Source organism: Mobula hypostoma, chromosome 1 (genome assembly GCF_963921235.1).
Source record: "Mobula hypostoma chromosome 1, sMobHyp1.1, whole genome shotgun sequence".
NCBI classification, from domain to species: domain Eukaryota; kingdom Metazoa; phylum Chordata; class Chondrichthyes; order Myliobatiformes; family Myliobatidae; genus Mobula; species Mobula hypostoma.
The window spans coordinates 121248687-121276154 of record NC_086097.1 but is presented as its reverse complement, the minus strand read 5'-3'; the positions used below and the strand labels follow the sequence as shown (position 1 = coordinate 121276154).

Here is a 27468-nt window from a genome sequence, read left to right as displayed (position 1 = left end):
TGGTTGAATTCCATCTGGAGTATTGTGTTCAGTTTCACAGGAAGAATGCATTGTCCTTGAGTATGTGCAGGGAAGATTTGCAGAATGATAAGAAGCTTCAGGGGGTTCATTATGGAAGCAGGCTACGTTAACTTTATTTTCCTGAATACAAAAGGATGAGGTATACAATGATAAAATGTTCTGTGACAAAATTTTTAAGGAAAACATCAAGAATTTAAAATTACTAGGACTTCTTGGAACCAAAATAATGTCCATTTCACAAATAAATTTGTTGCAGTTTGTAATTCCTTCCCCACAAATGCTTTTGAAAATATCAAGGTATATGGAATTGGAAACACAGATGGAAATTTCAGCAAAAGAAAAGATTAGTATAATCTTATGAAGGAAGTTCCAAGCACATAGGCTGAATAACCCACGATGATCTTAAAGTGGCCGCTGTCTATTTCAGATGGTATTGGTTAATGTCAATGACATTATCAGGCATTAGGTTTTTGCAAATTTTTTGAACAACTGATGTAAATTGTGTACTCTGTTCACCAATCTTTAACATACTACATTTTCTCAAGTCCTCAAACATGGCACAAGGCTCCCCTAAACAGCACTAAACCTATAGAAATCTGAGACTCAGATTACCTACAGTAGGAATCTCAAGACAATGGGACGATCCCATCAATGCTTTCTCCACAAAATCCTCAAAGCAAATTGAAACAGTATTAACCTCTTTGCCTTGGCCAACATCCCAGAACTGCAGCATTGGTTAAAGTCATTTGGCTTCCTTGAGCAAGTTGCTTTGGTTGCACGCCTAGCTGGCCCATGACTACTCGAAGACAAGGAGCACAAGGATGGTATTGTGAGTGTTTACTGACATCTTCAACTAGTTGCTTCGGCCGTCTGAAGCAAGACAACTGAAACTGCTGAACTGACTCCGCAACCGACAGTATAGAGTCACATGCAAGGGGTCTATAAATTCATTTATCTATCTATCGATCAATCGATCATTTGAACTGGGAGAGCTCAGAAATGCATTAAAAACAATTGAAGGAAGCACCTTACCTCAAGTTACTACTAAATCACCTCATCTGTGAAGAAGCACGTGGATCTCACATTGGCCTCATAACTTACCTCATAGCGCACTGAACTGAACCAGAAACAAGCATTCTCTGTCAGATGATAAAAAGAAGCAATTTCTCCAGCTATCCCGAAGGAATATAACTTCAGGGTTTTTATCAATCCAATATTCCTGATCTATTCCTATCTTGAAACAACTTCTACATGGTGTCTTTATGCTTCAGGGTTGATCGGCCTTTCACACTATATTTTAACCTAGCAAAGACTGTACATTAACATCTCCAGAAAAATACTCCATAAGACTGAATTAATAATTGGAAGGTTACTGAGGTTGTCTAGAGATTGCCGGGTATTTTCACCCCAATAAGTTAGTACATAGAACATAATACAGGACCTTTGGCTCATGATATTGTGCTGATCTTTCAACGAATTCGAAATTCAATCCAACCATTCCCTCCTACATAGCCCTCCATTTTTCTATCATCGATGTGCCTATCGAAGCATTTCTTAAATGTCCCTCAACACACATAAAAGTTGCTGGTGAAGGCAGCAGGCCAGGCAGCATCTATAGGAAGAGGTACAGTCGACGTTTCGGGCCGAGTCCCTTCATCAGGACTAACTGAAAGAAGAGCTAGTAAGAGTGTTCCTAATGTCTTTGTGTCTACCACCACCCCTAGACTCCGTGCACTCCATCCACTCTCTGACATCTCCCTTTATTTTCCTCCAGTCACCTTAAAATTATGTCCCTTGGTATTAGCCCTTTCTGCTCTAGGAAAAAGTCTCTGACTATCCAATCGCTCTATGCCTCTATCTTCTTGTACACATCCATCAAGTTGCCCTTAATCCTCCTTGGCTTCTAGCTTGGTCAAGGCAATCTGTCCTCACAAGGCATGCTCTCCAATACAGGCACCAGTCTTCTCCAGTGTTAATTCTTTCTGAAGATTTCTAAGGGTTAATGAAATGAAATCAGTACAACACATATACATAACAAAGGAAATCATGCCCAACTGGTGTACACCTGCGTGATTAAAAGGCAAAATGATGTGGTTATGGAAATGATGAAGGAATAATTATACTAAATTTTAGTAAGTACTCTATTAAATTAGCGTAGGTCATCCCTTTACATCTCTCCATTAAGTTGCTCTGTTGTCAAATATAATTTATGCGCTGTTCTGCAGAGTCAGCAGTTAAATAATGAATGTGGCTATTTCATATGATACAGCAGCTTTGCATGAAGCTCTTGTCATATTCTGTACTGGAGTTATCTGAACTGTTCTCTAAATTTAATATCCTACTGCAGAATAAAAGAAAAGAGTATACCTGTATCTTAAAGTAAAAAAGCAAAAGATAAACCAAAAAAATAAAGTGAATGATAAAAGACCAACAGCTGAGGAAAAAGAAATCAGAAGTAATTAAATGTTGAGAAAGGCCATTTGGCCTGTATTAGTTCAACCATCAAAAGGCATCCAATGTGTTTGTGGTTTTGTCTTGTATCTACTTGACATTTCTTCTGATTTTTCTATTAAAATTCTGGTTTGCATCCAACACATCATGCTATGATCACATCACAGACACTACCCCTCTGGGCAGAAAAATCTGGGTCTTCCTCCTCTTGTTAGATCTCAGCCTGACACTGCCTCCAACATGTTAAAGAATTTTCCTTGTAGGTAACTTGAGCAAGGTACTCAACTAGCTTAAGGGGCTAAGTAGTGTCTACTTGACTATGCCTAACTTGCATTCCATTACCCTACCTGGTTTGAACATTCTGTAATTTAGAAATTAGATTGCTTTTAAATACTGACCTTAAATCTTCTCTGCAAAATTAACTTGTGCCTATACGTGAAAAGCAAGTAGGGCATAAAATTTGACCCCGATGATTCGAAAATATTCCAAAGTGATCGGGCTCCTGAACCAACATTGTTAATTTCACTCACCTCTGTACTGAACTGATTGCACAACCTACAGACTCAGTTTAAAGGACTCGACAATTCATGTTCTAGGTATTCTTTCTTTCTTTATTTGTTTGTTTTTTGTTTGTATTTGCATAGTTTGTCTCTTTTGCATATTGGTTGTTTGTCAGTCTTTGTGTGTACTTTTTCATTACATCTATTGTATTCCATTGTTCTACTGTGAATTCTTGCAAGAAAATGAATTTCAGGATAGCACAATGCCTATAAAAAGTATCCCCCTCCCCCTGGTAAATTTTCAAGTTTTATTGTTTTGCAAAATTGAATCACAGAGAATTTTATTTGACTTTTTTGACAGTGATCAACAGAATAAGACTCTTTCATGTCAAAGTGAAAACAGATCTCTACAAAGGGATCCAAATTAATTGTAAATATAAATCACAAAATGATTGATTGCATAAGTATTCACCCACTTAAAGTTAATGTTTAGTAGATGCATTTTGGCAATGATTACAGCCTTGAGCCTCTCTCATCTCTATCAGCTTTTTCCAAGTCCGACCACAAATTCTCAATTGGATTAGGGTCTGGGTTCTGGCTTGGCCACTCCAGGACATTAACTTTGCTGTTTTAAGCCATTACTGTGTAGCTTTGGCTTTAGGCTTGGGGTCATTGTCTTGCTGGAAAACAAATCTTCTCCCAAGTTGCAGTTCTCTTGCAGACTGGATCCTTCAAAATTTCCCTGTATTTTGCTGCATTTATTTTACCCTCTACCTTCATGAGCCTTCCAGGGCCTGCTGCAGTGAAGCATCCCCACAGTATGATGCAGCCACCACCATGCTTCATGGTAGGGATGGTCTTTTTTTGATGTGCTGTGTTTGGCTTATGCCTTAGCGTAAACATAGTGTTTAGTCTGATGGCCAAAAAACTCAATTTTGGTTTCATCAGACCATAGAACCTTCTTCCAGCTAACTTCAGAGTATTCCACATGCCTTCTGGCAAACTCTAACTGAGATTTCATATGAGTTTTTTCCAACTGGCTTTCTCTTTTCCACTCTCCCATAAAGCTGCGACTGGTGAAGCACCTGGTCAACAGTTGCATGTACAGTCTCTCCCATCTCAGCCACTGAAGCTTGCAATTCCTCTGGAGCTATCATAGGTCTCTTGGTGGCACCCTCACCAGTCCACTTCTTGCACTGCCACTCAGGTTTTGAGGACGACCTAATGTTGGCAGATTTACAGCTGTGCCATATTCTTTCCATTTCTTGATGATTGACTTAACTGTACTCCAAGGGATATTCAGTGACTTGGAAATTTTATTGTACCCATCTCCTGACTTGTGCTTTTCAATAACCTTTTCACAGAGTTGCTTGGAGTGTTCTTTTGTCTTCGTAAGACCATAAGACAAAGGATCAGAAGTCGGCCATTCGGTTCATCGAGTCTGCTCCGCCATTTTATCATGAGCTGATCCATTTTATCCTATTTAGTCCCACTTCCCCGCCTTCTCACCATAACCTTTGACGCCCTGGCTACTCAGATACCTATCAATCTCTGTCTTAAATACACCCTATGACTTGGCCTCCACTGCTGCCTGTGGCAACAAATTCCATAGATTCACCACCCTCTGACTAAAAAAATTTCTTTGCATTTCTGTTCTGAAAGGGCGCCCTTCAATCCTGAAGTCATGCCCTCTCATACTAGACTCCCCCATCATGGGAAACAACTTTGCCACATCCACTCTGTCCATGTCTTTCAACATTTGAAATGTTTCTATGAGGTCTCCCCTCATTCTTCTAAACTCCAAGGAATACAGTCCAAGGGCGGACAAACGGTCCTCATATGTTAACCCTCTCATTCCCGGAATCATTCGAGTGAATCTTCTCTGTACCCTCTCCAAATTCAGCACATCCTTTCTGAAATAAGGAGACCAAAACTGCCCACAGTACTCCAAGTGAGGTCTCACCAGTGCCTTATAGTGCCCCAACATCACATCCCTGCTCCTATACTCTATTCCTCTAGAAATGAATGCCAACATTGCATTCCCCTTCTTCACCACCAACTCAACCTTAAGGGTGTCCTGAGGACTCCCAAGTCCCGTTGCATCTCAGAACTTTGAATTCTTTCCCCATTTAAGTAATAGTCTGCCCGTTTATTTCTTCTGCCAAAGTGCATAACCATACACTTTCCAACATTGTAGTTTATTTGCCACTTCTGTGCCCATTCTTCCAAACTAACCAAATCTCTCTGCAGACTCTCAGTTTCCTCAGCACTACCAGCCCCTCCACCGATCTTCCTATCATCAGCAAACTTTGCCACAAAGCCATCTATTTCATAATCCAAATCATTGATGTGCAATGTAAAAAGAAGTGGCCCCAACACGGACCCCTGTGGAACACCACTGGTAACCGGCAGCCAACCAGAATAGGATCCCTTTATTCCCACTCTCTGTTTCCTGCCAATCAGCCAATGCTCTATCCACGTATGTAACTTTCCCGTAATTCCATGGGCTCTTATCTTGTTAAGTAGTCTCATGTATGGCACCTTGTCAAAGGCCTTCTGAAAATCCAAATATACAACATCCACTGCATCTCCCTTGTCTAGCCTACTGGTAATTTCCTCAAAAAATTGTAATAGGTTTGTCAAGCAGGATTTTCCTTTAAGGAATCCATGCTGAGTTCTGCCTATCTTGTCATATGCCTCCAGGTACTCTGTAACCTCATCCTTGACAATCAATTCCAACAGCTTCCCAAACACCGATGTCAAGCTAACAGGTCTATAATTTCCTTTTTGCTTCCTTGCCCCCTTCTTAAATAGCGGAGTGACATTTTCATGGTGTAGCTTTTGCCAGGGTATTGACTCACCAGCAGTTGGACCTTCCAGATACAGGTGTCTTTTTACAATAATCAATTGAAATACTTTGACTGCACACAGATCTCCATTTAACTAATTATGTGACTTCTAAAACCAAATAGCTGCACCAGTGATGATTTGGTGTGTCGTATTAAAGCGGGGGAGGGTGATTACTTATTGAATCAATTATTTTGTGTTTATATTTTTAACTAATTTATATCACTTTGAAGAGATCTGTTTTCACTTTGCCACGAAAGAGTCTTTTTCTGTTGATCAGTGTCAAAAAAGCCAAATTAAATCTACTGTGATTCATTGTTGTAAAACAATAAAATACGATAACTTCCGGGAGGCGGTGGGGTGGGAGGAATACTTTTTATGGGTACTGGATATGGTGACATATATGCACTTCGATAATAAATTTACTTTGAACTTTGAAAGCCGCCTGTGTACATGTTGCTTGTGCCTGAATTGCCTTTATTTTTTTAATGTACTGTTTGTAATTATTAGCGATCACTATATAAAAGCAATTAATTTCTAAGTCATAGAGTGTACAGTTAGTAATGATTGGTGATCTATCCCTTGTGGGGCACACTCTGCCCTATACCCACTGACCCATTCCTACACATACTGATGTCAGTGCGCTAGGCACTAAATGACCCTCTTCATTAAGCTACAGCACCTCAGAGGTCACTGAGATCTATTTAATTTTGGAATATTATTTTGGGAAATTGGTTTATTATTGTTACATGTATGGAAATACAGTGAAGAACTTGCATTTCATTCATACATATCAATTTATTACAACAGTGCATTGAGCTAGTCCAAGGTTAAACAGTAACAGAGTGAAGAATGAAGTGTTGCAGTTGTTACACAGTGAAGTGCAAGGCCATAACGAGGTAGTTTGTGAGGTTAAAATTCTATCTAATCATACTAGGGAACCAGTCAATGATTTTATTTTTATTTTAGTTAATTTCTGTTTTTATTTGGAGAAACAGCAGAGTAACAAGGCCTTCTGGTCCAATGAGCCTGTGCTGCGCAATTCCACCCACGTGATCAATTAACCTACTAACCTGTATGTCTTTGAACTGTGGGCAGGAACCGGAGTACTCGGAGGAAACCCACCTGGTCAGAGGGAGAACATGCAGACTCCTTACAGACAGCGGTGGGAATCGAACTGGCCGCATGCTAACCATTATGCTATTGTGCCACTCCATAACAGCGGGATAGAAGCTGCCCTTGAGCCTTGTGGCAAGTGCTTTCAGGCTCAGTATTACATACAGTTCAGGTCATCCCAGGATAGGAAAGATATTGAGGCTTTGTGGAGGGTGCAATAGAGGCTTACCAGGATGCTGCTTGGTTTAGAGGGCATGTGCTATCACGAGAGGCTGGACAAACATGGGTTCCTTTGTCTGGAGCGGTGGAGGCTGAGGGGAAGATCTGGTTATAAGATTGTGAGAGGCGGGAAGTATCTTTTTCCAGGGTAGAAATGCCTAATACCAGAGGGAATGCATAGTGAGGGGGGACAGGTTCAATGGGGATGTGAGGGGTAAATTTTTTTACTCAGAGATGCCTGGAATGTGCTGGCTGGTGTGGTGGTAGAGGCAAATACATTAGAGGCTTTTAAGAAACATTTAGATAGGCACACGAATATGAGGAAGATGGAGGGATGAGTTTTGGGAGGGGGGGGGTGTTGATTTATTTTTTAGCTGGTTCAGCACAATATTATAGGCCAAAGAGCCTGTTCCTGTGTTGTACTGTTCGATGTTCTATGTTTTTGTATCTTCTGCTTAATGGGATACTTTGATAATAAATGAACCTTTGAACCTTTGGAGGAGGGAAAAGAGAGAATGCCTCTGGTAGATAGGGTCTTTGTGATTATGCTGCCATCTGTACTGAAGCAGCGAGATGTGTAGACTGAGTCCATGGGGGGAAGGCCGGATTCCATGATGTGCTGAGCTGTCTCCACAGCTCTCTGCACTTTCATGCAGTCACTAGCAGAGTAATTGCATTCCAAGCTGTGAGAAATCCAGATAGGATGCTTTCTGTGGTGATTTTCCAAAAATAGGTGAAGGTCAAAGAGGGCGAATCAAATTTCTGTAGCCTAATGAAGAAGTCGAGGCACTGGTGAGCTTTCTTGGTGGTGGCATGAAAGAGATTGGAGCAGGAAAGACTCTAGTGACGGTTTCTCCTAGGAACTTGAAGCTCTCAAGTCTCTTGACTTTGGTACTTTTAATGTAGATAAGGGCATGTGCAGCTCCAAAACTTCACGGAATTCAATAACCACCTCTATTGTTTTGCTGACATTGAGAGAAAGGTTGTTGTCGTGACACCATTTTACTAAGCTCTCTATCTCCTACCTTTGACTCATTTTTATTTGAGATACGGCCCATTATAGTGGTGTCGTCAAAAAAGTTGTAAATGGAGTTAGGGCAGAATCTGGCCATGCAGTTATAGAGTCAAAGAGTCATAGAACACAACAGCACAGAAACAGGCCTTATGACCCACTCAGTCCATGCTGAACTATAATTCTGCTTAATCTCATAGACCTGCACGCAGACCCTTAGCCCACCCATCCATATACTGCACCTATCAAAATTTCTCTTAAATGTTGAAATCTCATTCCACAATCTCACCAGCCTCTGAGTGAAGAAATATACAGAGGGTGGAGTGTGTGACTGAAGTTGCAGCCTTGTGGGGCATTAGTGTTGAGGATAATCATAGCAGAGATTTTGCAGCCTATCCTTCCTGATTGTGGTCTTTTGGCCAGAAAGTCAAGGATCCAGTTGCAAAGGGAGGTGTTGAGCCCTAGGTCTAGGAATTTGGAAATGACTTGGAATTACAGTCATTGGTTCTTTGCAGAGACTGATGGTAATGGAATTGCCTTGCCTTGGTCCAGGTCCTCATGCCGCGTTGCAGCCTGTTGCATCTGCCCAGTAGAGGAGACCTCGGAGGCACTATGGGAGAGAACAAGAATCCACGCTGGGTAGGGGATGGCCCCTCCCATCAGTGCTACTCTCCAGTGTTTGCTTGGTGAAAGACAAGCTGGATTCCATTGTTTGTCTGCAGTTGCATTAGCGTGTGATGAGTCACATTAGCGCATGTGTACTTGTTCTTGCAGAAATGCGGCATCAGGACAACATCCCATGCACCATCAATCTACAGGCCATGACACACAGGGACAGGGGATATATAATTTCTGTGACAGTATGTTTTTCTGCTGTTGTAGCTATATATGCTACATCCTGTGTGTGACTGTTGGCACAGTGATTTGGACCTTAGCCCCGGAGAAATGCTCTTTTGTCTGGCTGTATTCATGTGTTTGGTCGAATGACAAATAAACTTGAATTTGAACTTTAACTTGATGCTCTGACTGATAAAAACTAGCAATCAAAACATGTTTTTTTCCACCCTGTGAACTTGTGTGGCTGCTTTCAATGGACTGTACACTTGTAATCCCAGGTTGCTCTCTTCCTCCACTGTCATCAGTGTGCTGTCATTCACTGATAATAGGAGGGCTCAGTACTCAGACCGACCATAAGGGCTGCAAGAAGGATGCAGAATCCTTGACTCTAAAGCCTTGCTGACTTTAACGTTGTTTGTGCCACAAGCAAGAAGGATCAGTTAAAAGATCTTGGATTGGAGAAAGTATCATAAACATCTTGAAAGAACTTGCATCAATATAGACAGCAGATTATTAAGCAGCTGAGGCTTCAAAATGTTAATAATTATTTGGAAGTTTTCTCCAAGAGTCCACAATGTGAGTAAAGATAAATATCTTTGTTCAGAAGGTGAGTGCAATTCGGTATTAGGGCAGAACAGTGGCATAGTGGTTAGCACAATGTTTTACAGTACCCAGTCACCCAGCTTCAGTTCCTGCCACTATCTGTAATGAGCTTGTATGTCGTCCCTGTGACTGCGTGGCTTTCCTCTGGGTGCTCTAGTTTTCTTCCACATATGGATTGGTAGGTTAACTGGTCATTGTAAATTGCCCCGTGATTAGGCTAGGGTTAAATTGGGGGTTGCTAGGTGCTGTGGTTTGAAGAGCCAGAAGGGCCTACTCAATACAGTATCTCAATAAAAAAAAATAAATAATAAATTATTTTGGTTCTAGTTAGTTTTACACAGAGAAGGGTAAATGCCTGGAATATGCTGCCATGGATAGTAGTGGGAGAAGATATGGCACTGGAAATTTAAGAGGCTTTCAGATGAATACAGGAGTATACAGGGACTGGTGGGATGCGGATCATGTACAGGCAGAAGAGATAGTTTAATTTGGCATTGTGTTCGATGCAGACATTGTGAGCCAGAGGGCTTGTTCCTGTGCTGTACTGCTCTGCGTAATGTCTGAAAATTTCTGCAACATGGAAAAGCACCAAGAATGCAAAAGGTCTCATGATATGGGTGGTCCCGGTTGTTTAGCGGCTGTCTGGCTGAAGAAAAAGGGTAAGCAAAATAAGAGTGACATGTCCCGTCTCAGCACGGCGCACTCTACATTAAACATGTTTCAAATAATCAGTTTACTCTTTGCTTTTGACCACAAACTCTTCTGAAGTTTCTGCCAAATTACATGAAGACTGAACAGAAGAAAGATCATTTCAAGGTTAGAGGATTTTCCATTGTGATGTGATCTTTTCGCTTCAGCATGATATTGTTTGAATTTGACCAAACCGAAGGGAAAATTGATGAATTTCAACGGCAAATTGTGTCATATACAGTTTACAAAATCTTGTTCCTTGGAATAATAAAATTATCCACGCATATCAATTTTTAATGAACTTCATGGCCTTTCTGTCTGCTTGAACCAGTCTGGCCATTCTCCTCTGACCTCTCTCATTAATGAAATCTCTTTGCCAACAGAGCTGCTGCTCATTGAATGATGTTTTGGTCTTTTTCACCCCATTCTCTGTAAATTCCAGAGACTGCTGTGGGTGTCAATTCCAGGAGATCAACAGTTTATCATAAACTCAATCCAAACCAACGAATGGTACCAACAGTCATTCCGCAGTCAATGTCATGTTGGTCTTATTTCTTCTCCCATGCTGACGTTTGGTCTAAACAACAACTGAACCTCTTGACTATGTCTGCATGCTTTTATGCATTGTGCTGCCGCCACATGATTGGCTGATTAGGTACTTGCATTACTGAGCAGGTGCACCCAATAAATACCCACAAAGTATAGAAGTAAGTCTAACCAGAGTGAGAAAGAGAAAACTCTTCTCAAAACCAATGTCATTCTGGAACAATTTCTACTGCAGAGCTTATTTCATATAATTTGGAAATTTACCTGCAATTGTCCAAGGAAAAATTAAAAATGGAATAGTCAAAGAATGGAAAACATTATAAAATCCAGATAAAAATCTTCAGGATTGTTATCATCGGTCATAAATTTGATTTTCAAGTCTTTTTTCTTCAGCTGAATGAAAAAAAATCAGAAATCATGATCAGGTTATTATCACTGACATGTGCATTAAAATGTGTTGTTTTGAGGTGCAATAAAATGTGTTGTTTTGGGTGCAATAATTAAAGTATGCTATAAATTACAATAAGAAATATGTATGTATGTGTATAGTCATTTCTAAAGCCATATCGGAAAAGTTACGTTATGGACATGCCAAGTTGATGCCAAAACCGTGGCAACATTTGCAAGTGCCCCCTGCACAACCCTCATTGCTTTAGTTTGATGCAAGTGACACATTTCATTGTATGATTCGAAGTTTCGACATACATGTGACAAATAAAACTAATCCTTATTCTCATTAGATACAGTACTGTGCAAATGTCTTAGGCACACGTAAAAAGATCCTCTAAAAGTGAAGATACTTTCAAAAATAATGAAATGAAAAGTTTGATGTATATCAAAATATACCATAAAGAACAGTAATCAGTTAAAAAAACTAAATAAAATCAATATTTCGTGTGACCTTTAAAACTTAATCAATTCTGTTAGGTAGACTGTCATGCAGTTCTTTAAGAAAATTGTCTGCTTGACTGTTCTATGCATCTTGGAAAACTTGCCGCAGTTCCTCTGCAGACTTTGGTTGTCTCACTTGCTCCTGTCTCTCCAAGTAAGTCTGGACAGCCTTGATGAATTTGAGATCAGGCTCTGTGGAGGTCATACCATCTGATGCAGAACTCTCTGTTTTACTTTTCACTGAAGATAGCTCTTTATGACCTTGGCCATGTTCTTGGGATCATTGCCCTGCTGCAGAATGAAGTTGGAACCAACCAGACACCTCCGTGATGGTAGTACATGGTGGTTGAGAATCTGCTTGTACTCCTCAGCATTGAGGGTTGCATTAATTCTGAGCAGATCACCAACCCCATTAGCAGAAATGCAACCTCAAGCATGTGGGGAACCTCTGCTGTACTACCCTGTTGGCTGCAGGCATTCATCCATGTAGCACTCTCCAGCTCTTCTACAGACAAATTGCCTCCTGTTTGAGCCCAAAATGGTCAGATTTTGACTCTTCAGTCTAGAGCACTTGCTGGCACTATTCTGTACCACAGTCTGATTATGTGTTTGGGTGAGTCTCTTGTCTTTGTTTCCTCTTCCAAAGAATGGCTTTTTTGAGGTGACTCTTCCAAAAAGAGACCATTTTTGTCAAGACTTTTTTGGATTGTAGAGGTGTGTGCTTGGGTTCCAGTGGTTTCTGTGAGTTCAGATATAATAGCAGTGCTTGACCTCTTCTGATTTGGAATGGGCATCTGTTTAATATATCTCTCGTCTGCTTCCATGGCTGACCACTGCATTTATGGTCCTCAACCTTGCCCGTTTCTTTGTGCTCCTTCAGAGGAGCTTGGACAGCATGCCTTGAAACTCCTGTCTCCCGTGAAATTTTTGCTTTGGAGAGACATTGCTGATGCAGGATGACCACCTTGTTTCTTGTTGCTATGCTCATTCTTGCCATGGTGTAAGAATTGATGATTTAAAGGTTAAGCTGTTACATTTACCCTCACCTTTTAGTCTGGTTGTCCATTGCCCAGATTTGATTCCTTCGACACCTGTTTCAGTTTCAATTAATCAGTTTAGTTCATTCAACTCAATATACCATTGATCTCTAGCACATGCTTGTTATCTTTGCTTAATCATGCACTGGGCTATATACCTACAAAGTAATCAAGTTCTTATTTGAATAGGGCTCGATTAGTTAATATATTACTTTCTTTAACAAAGTACAAGAATTTCTCTGTAACATCTAATTTTTTGGAATATAAATGTTTGAAGATCTAAAATTTGCTCTTTTCTACTGACACATTAATGCAGAAGACAAAAGATAAACATCTAAAACAAAGTTTATATAAAAAATCTAGGGTGCCTAAAACTTTTGCACAGTTCTCGATACTTAATGCTCAAGGCTCATATTATATATGGGATGTGTGTGCTTGATACAATTTCACATCAGGATGCCAAAACAAGTCGTGTGATGTCACTCTGCAAACTCTGTTGCATCTGTGCATGTGCGTGTCATCCATATCCTATTATTTAGGAACCATCTCATTGGTGATGGAGTTTCGATACAAATTTATTGCATAGTGCACAAAAACATTCCCTGTGTTTTGCAGGAAATTCAGAAGCCTGGTCGCCAATATTCAAACAGTTATGTGTTTTGATAAATATTTTGATGAGTTGTGACCAGAAATATACTAATAAACTAACTGTTCTGCATATACAATAAGGTATTAATAATCAAAGTGCTTAACATTTGATTATATGAATAAAATTAACTTTTAAATTGTTTTTAAATGATTTGAGCTTCGTTTTTTAAAAAATCTAAATATTTTGCTTAACATAGAAATGGGAAAGTATAGCCAGGGGAAGAAAAAAACAGCTGATAAAATGTGTGATGTACACTTAGTGGCCACTTTTTTAGGTACACACTGCAAATATCTAATTAGCCAATCATATGGCAGCAAGTCAGCGTGTAAAAGCATGCAGACATGGCCAAGAGGTTCAGTTGTTGTTCAGACCAAACATCAAAATGGGGAAGAAATGTGATCGAAGTGACTTTGACCAGGGAATGATTGTTGATGCCAGACGGGGTGGTTTGAGTATCTCAGAAACTGCTGATATCCTGGGATTTTCACATACAACAGTCTCTGGAGTTTACAGAGGATGCTGTGAAAAACAAAAAAAAAACAGTGAGTAGCAGTTCTGTGGATGAAAATGCCATGTTAATGAGAGAGGTCAGAGGAGAATGGCCAGGCTGGTTCAAGCTGACAGTAACTCAAAAAAATCACACATTACAACAGTGGTATGCAGAAGAGCATCTCTGATCTACACACGGATCTTCAATAGATCACTGGAGCTGTGTGAAGTCCCTCATTGCTTCAAGCACTCCATTATCATTCCAGTCCCTAAGAAACCCACTATCAAGGGACTAAATGACTACAGGCCTGTTGCCTTGACATCTGTGGTCATGAAGTCCTTTGAGAGACTAGTATTAGCTCATCTGAATGACATCACAGGCCCCCTGCTGGACCCCCTGCAGTTTGCTTATCGGGTAAATAGGTCAGTGGATGATGCAGTCAACATGGGACTGCATTACATACTACAACACCTCGACAACCCAGGAACTTCTGTGAGGGTCCTGTTTGTTGACTTCAGCTCAGCGTTCAACACCATCGTCCCAGAATTCCTGCACTCCAAACTCACTCAGCTCACTGTCTCCCCCGCCATCTGTCAGTGGATCACAAGCTTCCTGACTGACAGGGTGCAGCAGGTGAGGCTGGGGAGAATCATTTCTAGCACCCGGACAATCAGTACCGGTGCCCCCCAGGGATGTGTACTCTCCCCACTGCTCTTCTCCCTTTACACTAATGACTGCACCTCACAGGATCCAGCTGTTGAACTCCTGAAGTTTGCAGACGATACAACTATCATTGACCTTATCCGAGACGGTGATGAGTCTGCATACAGACGGGTGGTGGAACGGCTGGCCCTCTGGTGTGGTCAGAACAATCTGGAGCTAAATACGCTCAAGACTGTGGAGATGACAGTGGACTTCAGGAGGAGCTCCCCAATACTCCCCCCACGCACTATACTCAACAGTATTGTGTCTGCTGTGGAGACCTTCAGGTTTCTGGGTGTCACAATCTCCCAGGACCTGAAGTGGACGCCCAACGCGGACGCTCTTGTCAAAAAGTCTCAGCAGAGGTTGTATTTCCTACGTCAACTCAGGAAGTACAACCTGCCTCAGGAGCTGCTGATTCAATTCTATTCAGGAATAATCCAGTCTGTTCTCTGTTCGTCCATGACTGTCTGGTCTGGATCAGCTACCAAACAAGACAAGAATAGACTTCAAAGAACCGTCAGGGCTGCGGAAAGGATTATTGGTGTGAAGCTGCCCTCGATCCAGGACTTATATGCATCTAGAGTCAGGAAGCGAGCAAGCAGCATCATTGTAGACCCATCACACCCTGGACATCACCTGTTCCAACTCCTTCCTTCTGGTAGGTGCTTTAGATCACTGTACGCCAGGACAAATAGGTACAAGAACAGTTTCTTTCTGTATGCTATCTTCCGTATGAACACTTGAATTTTAGTCTATTATAACCCAAGTTCACCTGTACATACAAAGGTATACCTCATTGTATATAGTTCACCATTATTTGCACTATTGTTTTGTTTCGTATTCATTTATTTATTATTTACACAGTATTGTAAGTCGTCTTTTGCTCATTGGTTATTTGTTTTTGTGTGAATTTTTTCATTGATTCTGTTGTATTTGTTCTACTATGAATGTCTGCAAGAAAATGAATCTCAGGGTAATATATGGTGATATATACAGGCTTTACTAATAAATTAATTTTGAGCTTTGAAGGTGTTAAGTGTTGAAATGCTATAATTTTGGAAAGTGAACAGAAAATTGAGGTGCCACAGTAGCATTGCGGTTAGCACAATGCGATTACCGCATGGAGTGTCAGAGTTCAGAATTTAATTCTGGTGTCCTTTGTAAAGAGCTTATGTGTTATCCTCATGACCGCGTGAGCTTCCTCCGACAGTTAATTGGGAGGTTAATTGGTCATTATAAATTGTCCTGTGACTAAGTAGGTAGATTGCTGGCCAGAAGGGCGCGTTCTGCACTGTTTCTGTGATGGAATTATTTCGTGACACCAGAGTGATGCCCTTGCTCTTCATTGGATTATGCCAGAGGATGACCTTTTGGATCCTACTCGTCCTGCACACAGAGCTTCATGTTGACATCTCAGCAAAAGAGCAACACCACCTTGATATATTCTCATGGTGTCACCATATGACATCCAGTCTCTAGGTTTCCTGACCTTGTTTAGCAAACAGTTCATTTATCTTCAATATTTTTTAGAAAGCACTTGTGAAGAAAAAACATTTCAGGATGTATATTGTATACATTTCTCTGACATTAAATTGTACCTTTGAACTTCTGAATATTTTTAAAAATAAATAGTTAATGATTCATGAATAGTATATCCTTTAAGTGGTGTACTGCCCAAATATGAATACTTTAAGTTGAATTTAATCCAAGCTTTATGTAACTCTGATATAAGCCACCCATTCATGTTCTAACTTATTTGAAATAAAACCCAATATTCTCTTGGTCTTCTGAATTATTTTTATTTTGTACCCATCCAGTAACTACCAGTGTCATCTCTGAAATCTATAACAGTTAATTGGTAGTTACTAATCTACATTTCGTAAAAACAAATCCTTGTCCCCCTTATTTCCCATGCTGAACTCCGCCCACCATAGTTTGGCCGAATTACTTAATCTGTCAATGTCCCTCCATGCTTGGTGGTACATCATTGAAATTAATTTCATCAACAAACTTAGATAATTGGTCAATCTTTTATTCTAGACATTCAGAGCAAGGCTAATGCCTTAGTACAGATGGTTGTGGTGGTTGTCCATCATCTCCAACAACGACAGGAAACCTGTGCGGGAGAGTTTATAAAGTGGAAAAACCATTACACTGGGGCAGTTCCTTTCTCTCAACTTCAGAATTACAAGTCCAGTGGTATGAACCAGTGTCACAAACTGCAGTCTTCCTTGGTTGCAGTGGATGACCATGTCTGCTGTGCTTTGTCATGCCCTTCGCTCTCCAGGGAGTGTTGCAGAACCAGCTTCCTAGCCATTGGTTCTCACTGTAGATCTCATCTGCCCAGTCCTTTGAAGCTGACTTTGCATGTTAGGACAGGCAAGTCCCTTTCACACTGGGGAACAAAGCTGCCAGCTATCTTCACCTGCTTGAGCCTGCCTGTTGAAGTGGTGTATTGGGGTTTAGCCGCTACTTGGAGCCACCGGCAAGAGCTGAGTGTCTGGTGGGGATCAAAGGTGAGTGAGCTGCCCCAGAACGGACATGATCCAAGTCCCTTCACCAGAGGTGCTACCCCTCCCTGGCCACACCATACACTCTAGACAGTACAGATATCTGAGCAGTTTTGGGCCCTTTGTCTTAGAAAGGATAAGCTGAAACTGGAGAGGGATCAAAGGAGGTTTAAGAAAATGACTGCAGGTTTGAATGGCTTATCATATGAAGAGCTTTTGATGGCTCTGGGCCTGTATTCACTGGAATTCGGAGGAATGAGGGATGACCTCATTGAAACCTATTGAATGGTGAAAGGCTTTGATAGAGTAGATGTGGAGAGGATGTTTCCTATGGTGGGAGAGTCTAAGACCGGAGGATACAGACTTAGAATAGAGGGGTATTCTTTTAGAATGGAGATGAGGAGGAATTTCTTTAGACAGAGAGTGGTGAATCTGTGGAATTCTTTGCCACAGGCAGCTGTGGAGGTTGTCTTTATATATATTTAAGTCAGAGGTTAATAAATTCTTAATTGGTCAGGGCATGAAGGGATATGGGGAGAAAGCAGGAGACTGGGGCTGAGAGGAAAATTGAATTGGCCATGATGAAATGGCGGAAGAGATGCAATGGGCCAAATGACCTAATTCTGCTCCTATATCTTATAGTCTTATGGTCCTATATATGAGACAAAAAATATATGCACATTATCACCACTCAGCTTTTACTTCCTTAACAGTTTCCTAATCAAGCAGTTAAGTTGCCTTCAATTCCACATACCATCATTGTTGTTAACAGTCTCATCCGTGAAACTTTGTTGACCGTATACTGTACACTCAGTGGCCAGTTTACTATGTATCTCCTGTACCTAACAAAGTGGCTACTGAGTGTATGTTCGTGATCTTCTGCTGCTATAGCCCATCCAATTCAGGGTTCGACATGTTGTGCATTCAGAGATGCTCTTCTGCACACCACTGTGTGGTTATTTGAATTACTCTCACTTTTCTAGCAGTTTGAACGAGTTTGGCAATTCTCCTCTGCCCTTCCTCATTAACAAAGTATTTTCGCCCACTCACTTGATGTTTTTGCTTTTTGCGCTGTTCTCTGTAATCTCTACAGACTGTTGTGCATGAAAATCCCAGTTTCTGAGATACTCAAACCACCCCATCTGACAGCAACAATCATTCCACGGTTAAAATCACTTAGATCACATTTCTTCCCCATTCTGATATTCGGTCTAAACAACAATTGTATCTCTTGACCATGTCTGCGGGCGTTTATGCATCAAGATGCTGCCACATGATTGGCTGATCAGTTATTTGCATTAACGAGCAAGTGTATATGTGTACTTCATAAAGTAGCCACTGAGTATATAAGGAAAATATATAATTCCCTCAACCACCACATAGTCGTATGAAAAAAAATTCAACTAAATTCATTTGATGCAGGCTAAAAATAATGAATCCGTATTACTCTCTCTTCTTAGCCTTCATTTGTCCAAATGCCTGATGACTTCATCCTAAATGATATATTCCACGAACTGGAACACAACAAGATTAGACTTACAGGTCTTAGGGTTCTCTTATATTTGAAATAATGGAATGTCAATGAAGGTATTTTAATCCAGACAATTCCAACATAGAGTTTTGGAAAATCATGACCAACACATAATCTTTCAGTTCCTTAACTAATATCCTAGTGAAAAATATCAGAGGTTTTTCTATCATTAATCTTGCTGGATTTCATAGATGCTTTTCTTTTACCTCTGTTTCTTCAATTGCATTAAATCTAGTTATTTGTTCACCATGATTTATTTTTAGTTCACCTTGTATCTCCGATACCTTATCCCCAGCCTCAGTTCTGAAGGTAAGATAAGGTAGTTGTTTAAGAAGCCTTTCATTCCTTGATTTTCAATTATGATATTGTCTGTATCTATTAATAAAAATTCCACATTATTTTTAATCAACCATTTTTCTTTTTATCTTGAAAATAACTTTAGTGTTCTCCTTAACAACTTTTGCAAACTTGTTCTCATAACATTTTGACTTCTCTTTGTGCCTTCTTTATTTCCCTTCACTGTGTCACTCTATCTCACCCCCAATCTGTGTGATTTCTACTATTCTTTACAATACATAAGGTGGCCAAGGCAGCAGAATGGTTAGTGTTATCGCTTTACAGCTTTAACGATTACCGATCTGGGTTTGATTCCCACCGCTGTCTGTAGGAGCTTGTATGTTCTCCTTGTGTGGGTTTCCTCTGGGTGCTCTGGTCTCCTCCCACATTCCAAAAAAGTGATGTGCGGTTATGGTTAGTAAGCTGTGGGCATGCTATATTGACTCCAGAAGCATGGCAACATTTACGGCTGCCCCAGCACAATCTTTGCTGTTTTGCTTTGAATCAAACAATGCATTTCAACATATGTTTCAAAGTTTCAATGTAAATGTGACAATTCTTTATATTTATATAAGCACTACCATTTTGTTTAATGCTTCCTTTCTCTTCTCTTGTTGACTTTGGCCATCTACGTAAGTACATACAGTACATCAACCTCTTGCTGTTCAGGGGAATGTGGCCAACTATTTTTTTCGAGTACTATTAACAGTGTTGCCCATCATATTGTGATTTATTCCCCATCTCACCTCTCCAAAGTTAGCTTTGCCTAAGTATAGAAACTACTTGCCCTGTGAAGGCAAATCTCTGAGCCAGCAGAAGTGCATTTAAGCACCTGGCTGCTACTCCCCATAGGCTTCTGAAATGACTTCTAAAAGATTTATAGAACACACTAGAGTTGCAGCAATAACCAGGAGAAATAACCCAACAACTAATCTATAAGCAGCTCCTGATCCTTTCAGCTAGCTCTGCTTATTATCTGTGATTGGTTATGTGAGGTCAAGAACAATCAATATTTGCAACAATGGTGTTTTATCCAGAAAGAAAATCTACAATTAAATGCAAGAAATGAAGCAATCTAGAGCTAATTTTTAGGTAGTGGACAAAAACTGCAAAATGAGGAACAAAACTGTTAATTGTTATTTTATATTTACACATGTTAAAAATAATTACTTGTTTCTTTTGAATAATTCCTTTGCTATCAATTATCATGTTGCCAGAAATTATGAAGTGGTGCAAACATTTTACTTCAGGAGGGTTTGCAAACTGATCCGTGGATATGAATAACTAATCGGAAAAATGATCAACTGTGTCAGGATCTTTCAATATATAATTTTTGCTGTAGTGTAGAAACAGTCTAAAAATTATTGTTCTTCTATTTTATAAATCAAACTGAATGCTTCATTATTCCAGTTACTGCAATATTAATTACAGCTTTTGTCACTCCTGCCTTCTTCAGAGTTCAGACTGCATCCATCAATCAAAGTCAAAGTAAATTTATTATCAAAGTACATATATGTCTGGTCAAGGTGGCGCCTGTGTACAATGCTCCCTTGGTCGACATCTTCCAGGTAGACCACAAAACTGTTTATTTCACTTCTTTTACATCTGTTTTACATCTTAAGTGTGTTTCTGGAACCTGTGATTACAGTTTAGAGATCAATTGAGTGAGCCAGCACTTTGCTGTCTCGGAGAAGATTCCAGGAAGCAAGCACGAGCTCAAATCCTAAAGGCCTCAAAGTGAAGAAACTTTGAGCTGGTTCAGAAGCCTATGTTCGACACCATTAATCACCAATTAAAGTGTCAAGGAAGATTGAAGCATCAGGCAAATGCAGAAGGCGAGCTAAGGTTCATTGCCAACTATCTGCCATCTAATTGCTGATGGGATCCATCTGCTACCGAAGAAGGAGCCTGTGTGGCCTATCACTGTGTCCCGGGTGTAGGACTCTGCGTTTGACTGCTATCTCTCTCTTTCAATAATAATAGAAGATGTTGCCGAGGTCCTGTGCTTATGGATTTGGACTATGGACTTCGGACTTTTTCAGTCTTATGATTTTTATATTTTGTGTTTTCGCCTGTTCCTTCACATTTTTTTGTGCGGGGAAGTGGGGTTTAGTGGTTGACGTTCCTGTTGCATTTTGTGTGGGGGAGGAGGTTTTGGGGTTTTTGTTCTTGTGTTTTGTTCAGGGGAAGGGGGATTTGGGGACTGGTGTTCTTGTATTTTGTGTGGGGAAAGGGGGTTTGGGGGTTGATATTCTTGAGTTTTGTTTGTTGGATGCGGGTTTTTGGGGGATTGATGATCATGTGGCCATTCTTTTTTTATGTGGGGAATAGGTTGGCTGTTTGCTGTTTCTCCTTGAAATGACTTCCATGGTTTCCTTTGTTTCATGGCCATCTGGAGAAACAAATCTCAGAGCCGTATACTGCACACTTACTTTGATAATAAATCAATCTTTGAACCTTTGAACCTTTGAACATACACTAGCTTGAAATTCATTTTCTTGCAGGCATTTACAAGAAAATATAATAGTATTTGTGAAAATCTATACATAAATTAACACTGAAAAACAGCCATTGTGCAAAAGAAGAGAATTGTGCAAATTACTATACCTACAGTATATACATGTGTGTGTGTGTGTGTGTGTGTGTGTGTGTGTGTGTATAAGACCATAAGATCATAAAAGAGAGGAGCAGAATTGGCCCAGCGAGTCTGCTCTGCCATTTAATCATGGCTGATCCTTGTTTTTTCCCCAGCCTTCTACCCATAACCTCTGATACCTTGGCCAATCAAGAACCTATCAATCTCTGCCTTAAATACACCAATGATCTGGCCTCCACAGCTGCCTGTAGTAACAAATTCCATAAGTTCACCACCCTCTGGCTAAAGAATTTTCTCCACATCTCTGTTTTAAATGGACACCCCTCTATCCTGAGGCTGTGCCCTCTTGTCCGAGACTCCCCCACCATGGCAAACATCCTTTCCACACCCTAGGCTTTTCAATATCTGAAAGTTTTCAGTGAGATCCCCCCCTCATCTTTCTTTTTTTTTTATCAACTGTTTGTATTAAAATTTTATTTTTTATTATAATTTACCACAATTCAATGCATCATGTTCATATGTTTTATGTTTTTTTTTAAATTTTATTTTTATTTGGATAAGGAATTCACAATTATCATGTACTTTTTTCACATATATAACCTTTTCCATTTTTTTATATGTATAAAACTACAATTATTTATACATTCTTAAGTACACATTGAGATGATATAAAAGGAAAATAATCATTTAAATAGATAATTATGTACTAAATTCCAGCAAGTGCAAGACAAGAGCCATCAAACGTTCCTTGTGTGATAACCCTTTCATTCCTGAAATCATCCTTGTGAACATCCTCTGAAACCTCTCCAATGACAGCACATCTTTTCTTAGATAAGAAGCCCAATATATACTGTATATACACTATATATATATATATATATATATATATATATACACACACACACACACACACACACACACACAAACACAACACTATATATATATACATACACACACGCAAACACAACTAAATACATATATATATGGATGCTTTTACACATATTTATATATGTATTGTATGTGTGTGTATATGTAAATTTATACTGTATGTGTTGTATATGTGTGTTTATATACCAGAACATTTCATAGAAACATAGAAAATAGGTGCAGGAGTAGGCCATTCGGCCCTTCGAGCCTGCACCGCCACTTATTATGATCATGGCTGATCATCCAACTCAGAACCCAGCTCCAGCCTTCCCTCCATACCCCCTGATCCCTTTAGCCACAAGGGCCATATCTAACTCCCTCTTAAATATAGCCAATGAACTGGCCTCAACTGTTTCCTGTGGCAGAGAATTCCACAGATTCACCACTCTCTGTGTGAAGAAGTTTTTCCTAATCTTGGTTCTAAAAGGCTTCCCCTTTATCCTCAAACTGTGACCTCTTGTTCTGGACTTCCCCAACATCGGGAACAATCTTCCTGCATCTAGCCTGTCCAATCCCTTTAGGATTTTATACGTTTCAATCAGATCCCCCCTCAATCTTCTAAATTCCAACGAGTACAAGCCCAGTTCATCCAGTCTTTCTTCATATGAAAGTCCTGCCATCCCAGGAATCAATCTGGTGAACCTTCTTTGTACTCCCTCTATGGCAACTTAACATGGGGAAAAAGAAACAGCTAACTCCTTAATGTCTAAACAACCCTGTCCATTTGCCCATGCATTACACAAAGCAGTTTAATAAACAATCATCCTTTTCCAAAAAGCATAATGCTGTCAATGAATAATACGCCGCCCCCATGCTTTGCCAACATGTATTGAAAAATAAACATGCCACGACAACCAGGTCTTGGATGTTAACAACAAACTATTGATTTTGAAGAATAACTTCTAGAGAAAACACATTTATAATTATGACCCAGAAGAATATTTTGTGGAAAAGATTAAAATGATCTAATCCTTGCTTTTACAGCAAGATTTTTCCTGTTCTTTATTCGATGGAAATCTCGGTTATCAACTGTTTTGTTCATGGACCATAAGACCATAAGACACAGGACAAGATTACACAATTCAGCCGATCACGTCTGCTCTGCTCGTGACTGATCTATTATCTCTCGCAACCCCATTCTCCTGCCTTCTCCCTGTAACCTTTGGCTCCCTTAATAATCAAGAACTATCAACCTTTTATTTAAATACAGGTTTCCCCTGCCATCCGAAGGTAGAGCATTCCTATGAAACGGTTCGTAAGCCAGAATGTTGTAAAGTGAAGAAGCAATTACCATTTATTTATAAGGGAAAAATTTGTGAGCGTTCGCAGACCCAAAAAGTAACCTATGAAATCATGCCAAATAACACATAAAACCTAAAATAACAGTAACATATAGTAAAAGCAGGAACGATATGCTAAATACACAGCCTATATAAAGTAGAAATACTTTTCTACAATCATTGCTGCACTGTTCTCCGTAGCGAAAATCTCACGCAAGCACTCTTGGCAGAAACACACTCTCCAGTAACTTGTAAGCTATGAAGCTGCCAAATCATACCAAGTAACACATAAAAATACACAGCCTATATAAAGTAGAAATAATGTATGTACAGTGTAGTATCACTTACCGGAATTGGGACAGCGCCGATCACACTGATGATGGTGTGTTAGGCTGAGTCGTTGGAGGTTGGGGTGGTGCAGTGGTCCCCAACCTCCAGGCCGCCGACTGATACCGATCCGCGAAGGATGCAGTGGTACAGCAGTAGCTGGGACGCACCCAGAACATCTTTAAGAAAAAAGCCAAAATAAACAAGCTAATTAATTAGGGGCCACCCAGCACATAAATGTCGGCCCAGATCAGAGGCGATATCTGATTGCGTCGTCTCTGATCTGGGCCGACATTTATGTGCCGGGTGGCACCTAATTAATTAGCTTTTTTTTTTGGCTTTTTGCTTAAAGATGTGTTGGTTGCGTCCCGGCGACCGCTGCATTCTCCGCAGATTGGTATCGGTTCACAGCCTGGGGGTTCGGGTGGTGGGACACTGGGGTGTCATCTCATCGCCGTCTGTTTCCATCAGGGCAGCCAGGTCACCTTCTTCTTTGTCTGCCTGCATCGATGTCGAAGGTCGAGGTTCGTTGTCTGCTGTGGCTGATATGGAAGGCTTGAAAAATGACAGCATGCTTAACTGCTTAGCCTTGCGCATTTTTCTATCATACAGTTCTTTGTAAGCACTCAAACCATCCTGAAAATATGCCCTAAAGCTACGTACCCTTTCAAAATTAAAGTACTTTTCTGCAATCATTGCAGCGAAAGTCTCACGCAGTTGCTTCACGTTCAGTTCCTGAAAGACTTCACTTTCGGTCTGTTTACTACTGCATTCGGTTTAGATTATTATCCTTTCCTCTTCCAATTGCATCAGCTCTTTATCTATCAACGTTTGGTCATGGGATGCCAAAACCTCTTCAACATCATCTTCGTCAACTTCCACAAGCCAAACTCACTTTGTCCTTACTTCATTCACCACGATCAAAACGCCTAATTATGTCTAGTTTTACGCTAAGTGTAACACCGTTATGAGCTCTTTTAGGTATTTCCGATACCTTAGAGCTCATCTTGCTAACAGCTGCTCACAGACACGTGTTTAAGCAATGCCAGCTAGAATGCAATTCCGGGGGAGGAGCATGGCTGCTTGGGGCGTGCGCTGACTTTTATTGTAACAGTGAAAACACCTTCTGTTAGCGAAAACAGGTAACTAATGTAGGTCTTTTGTAACAGCGAGGTTTCGTATAGTGAACGTTCAAAAAGCAGGGGACACCTGTATACCCAATGACTTAGCCACCACAGCTGTATGTGGCAATGAATTCCACAGATTCACCACACTCTCGTGAAAGAAATTCCTCTTCATCTTTGTTCTAAATGGATATCCTTTATTCTGAAGCTGTGCCTTCTGGTCCTAAAATTCCTCCAGCAATCCTCTTCTTCGCATCCACTCTATCTAGGCCTTTCAATATTTGATAGGTTTCAATGAAACCCCCCTCATTCTAATAAAATCTAGTAAGTTCAGGCCCATAACCATCAAATTCTCCTTATACATTAACATCAAACTCATGAACCACCCCTGGAGCCTCGACAATGCAGCACATCCTTTCTTTGATAAGGGGGCCCAAAAGCCACAGCTCAAGACACAACTGAACATCCTACTGCTAAACATACCTTTACCATCCCCCACCCCTCCACCCACTTTCCACATAGATTGCCCTCTCTGCGATTCCCTTGTCCATTCATTCCTCCTCACTAATCCCCCTCCTGGCAATCGGCCTAGGTGCTACACCTGCCCATACACCTCCTCTTTCAACTCCATTCAGGGCTCCAAGCAGTCCTTCCAGGTGAGCCAACACCAGCTCCATATGTGCTGGGGTCGTCTATTGTGTCCAGTGCTCCCAATGCGGCCTCCTTTACCATGGTGAGAACCGTCCTAAATTGGGGGACTGCTTCATTGAGCACTTCCACACCATCCACCACAAGTGGGACTTCCTAGTGGCTAAAGATTTTAATTCCTATTCTCATTCCGACGTGTTGATCTGTGGCCTCCTCTTGTGCCAAGATGAGGCCACCCTTAGGGTGGAGGAGCAACACCTGTGTACCCTCTAACCTGATGGCATGAATATCTATTTCTTCTTCTGGTGAACAATCTTCCCCCTGCCTTACTCTACTCTCCACTCTGACATTTCATTTCTTCTCACCTGCCAATTACTTCCCCTGGGTCCCCTCCTCCTTCCCTTTCTCCTATTGCCCATTCTCCTCTTCTATCTGATTCTTTCTTCTCCTACCCTTGACCTTTCCCACCCAACTGGCTTCACCATCTCCTTCCGGCTAGCCTCTTTCCCCTCTCCCATCTTTCCTTTCAAGTCCTGAAGAAGGGTCTCTGCCCAAACATTGACTGTTTACTCTTTTTCATAGATGCCGCCTGACCTGCCGAGCTTGTCCAGCATTTTGTACGTCTGGCTCGAGACACAGTCCTTCACTGCCATCATTTCTGCCCATTCACACATAACTACAGACAGGACATGATTTGCAAATTTCTGTTTTTATTTCTACCTACAAAACTTGTCACTGACAAACATTGTAAAGTTTATGTATTTCTTTGCTTGCAAGTATTTGTATTGCTCATTTAAAGATATGCAAACATTTCAGTGTTTTGTATTAATGATGGTACAAATGCCTCTTTCTGCTATCTGCCGAAAAATAAGCATCAAAAGCACATTTTAGTAGTTTGAAGGCATGCTGTGAAATTACATGCAACACCACACGCAAAAATTATTCACTGACACAACTGAAAAACCCTTAATAAAATATGAAATATAGCAGGAATTTGGCACCACATTGTGCGCTCCAGCCCTGGTGGACATTGCTCTTTATGGTGGAGACTCGGTGAAAATGAGAGATCATTGACAATTCGCTGTTAGATTCATTTGGAGAATCTTCCCTGTACAGAAGAGGCACACAACTGTCGAGTACCATTCTGTCCCAAAACAATTTATATATGTTTTTAAAATTAGCTTTAGCTTTATTTGTCACATGTATATTGAAACATACAGTGTAATGCATTTTTTAGTGTCAAATTAAATCAAATCATTGAGGGTTATGCTAGATAATTGTTGCCACACCTTCAGAGCTGACGTAGCATGCCAACAACTCGTAATCCTAACCTATCTACCCTTCAACTTTCAAGATTGTTCAATGTCATTTCCAGTACACAAGGGTAAAGGAAAATGAAATAATTGCTACTCTAGATCTGGTGCAGTGCACAAAAACACAGTAGGAAAAAGAATAAAATAATAATGATAAACACAATAAATATAAATATTAATATAAATGCAACGTGGGAGGAAGCTGGAGTGCACACAGGAAATATACAAGGTTACAAAGAGAACATACAGTATAAACTCTTCA

The 27468-nt window shown here is 40.4% G+C and overlaps 1 long non-coding RNA gene across 1 annotated transcript; it reads left to right on the top strand.

Moving 5' to 3' along the window:
- The first annotated feature begins 9369 nt into the window (after window positions 1-9369).
- LOC134339421 (uncharacterized) lies at window positions 9370-26644 on the top strand. The gene is made up of 3 exons (XR_010016399.1): window positions 9370-9579; window positions 10116-10265; window positions 26476-26644. It is a non-coding gene; the product is annotated as an uncharacterized LOC134339421 (long non-coding RNA).
- Window positions 26645-27468: the final 824 nt, after the last annotated feature.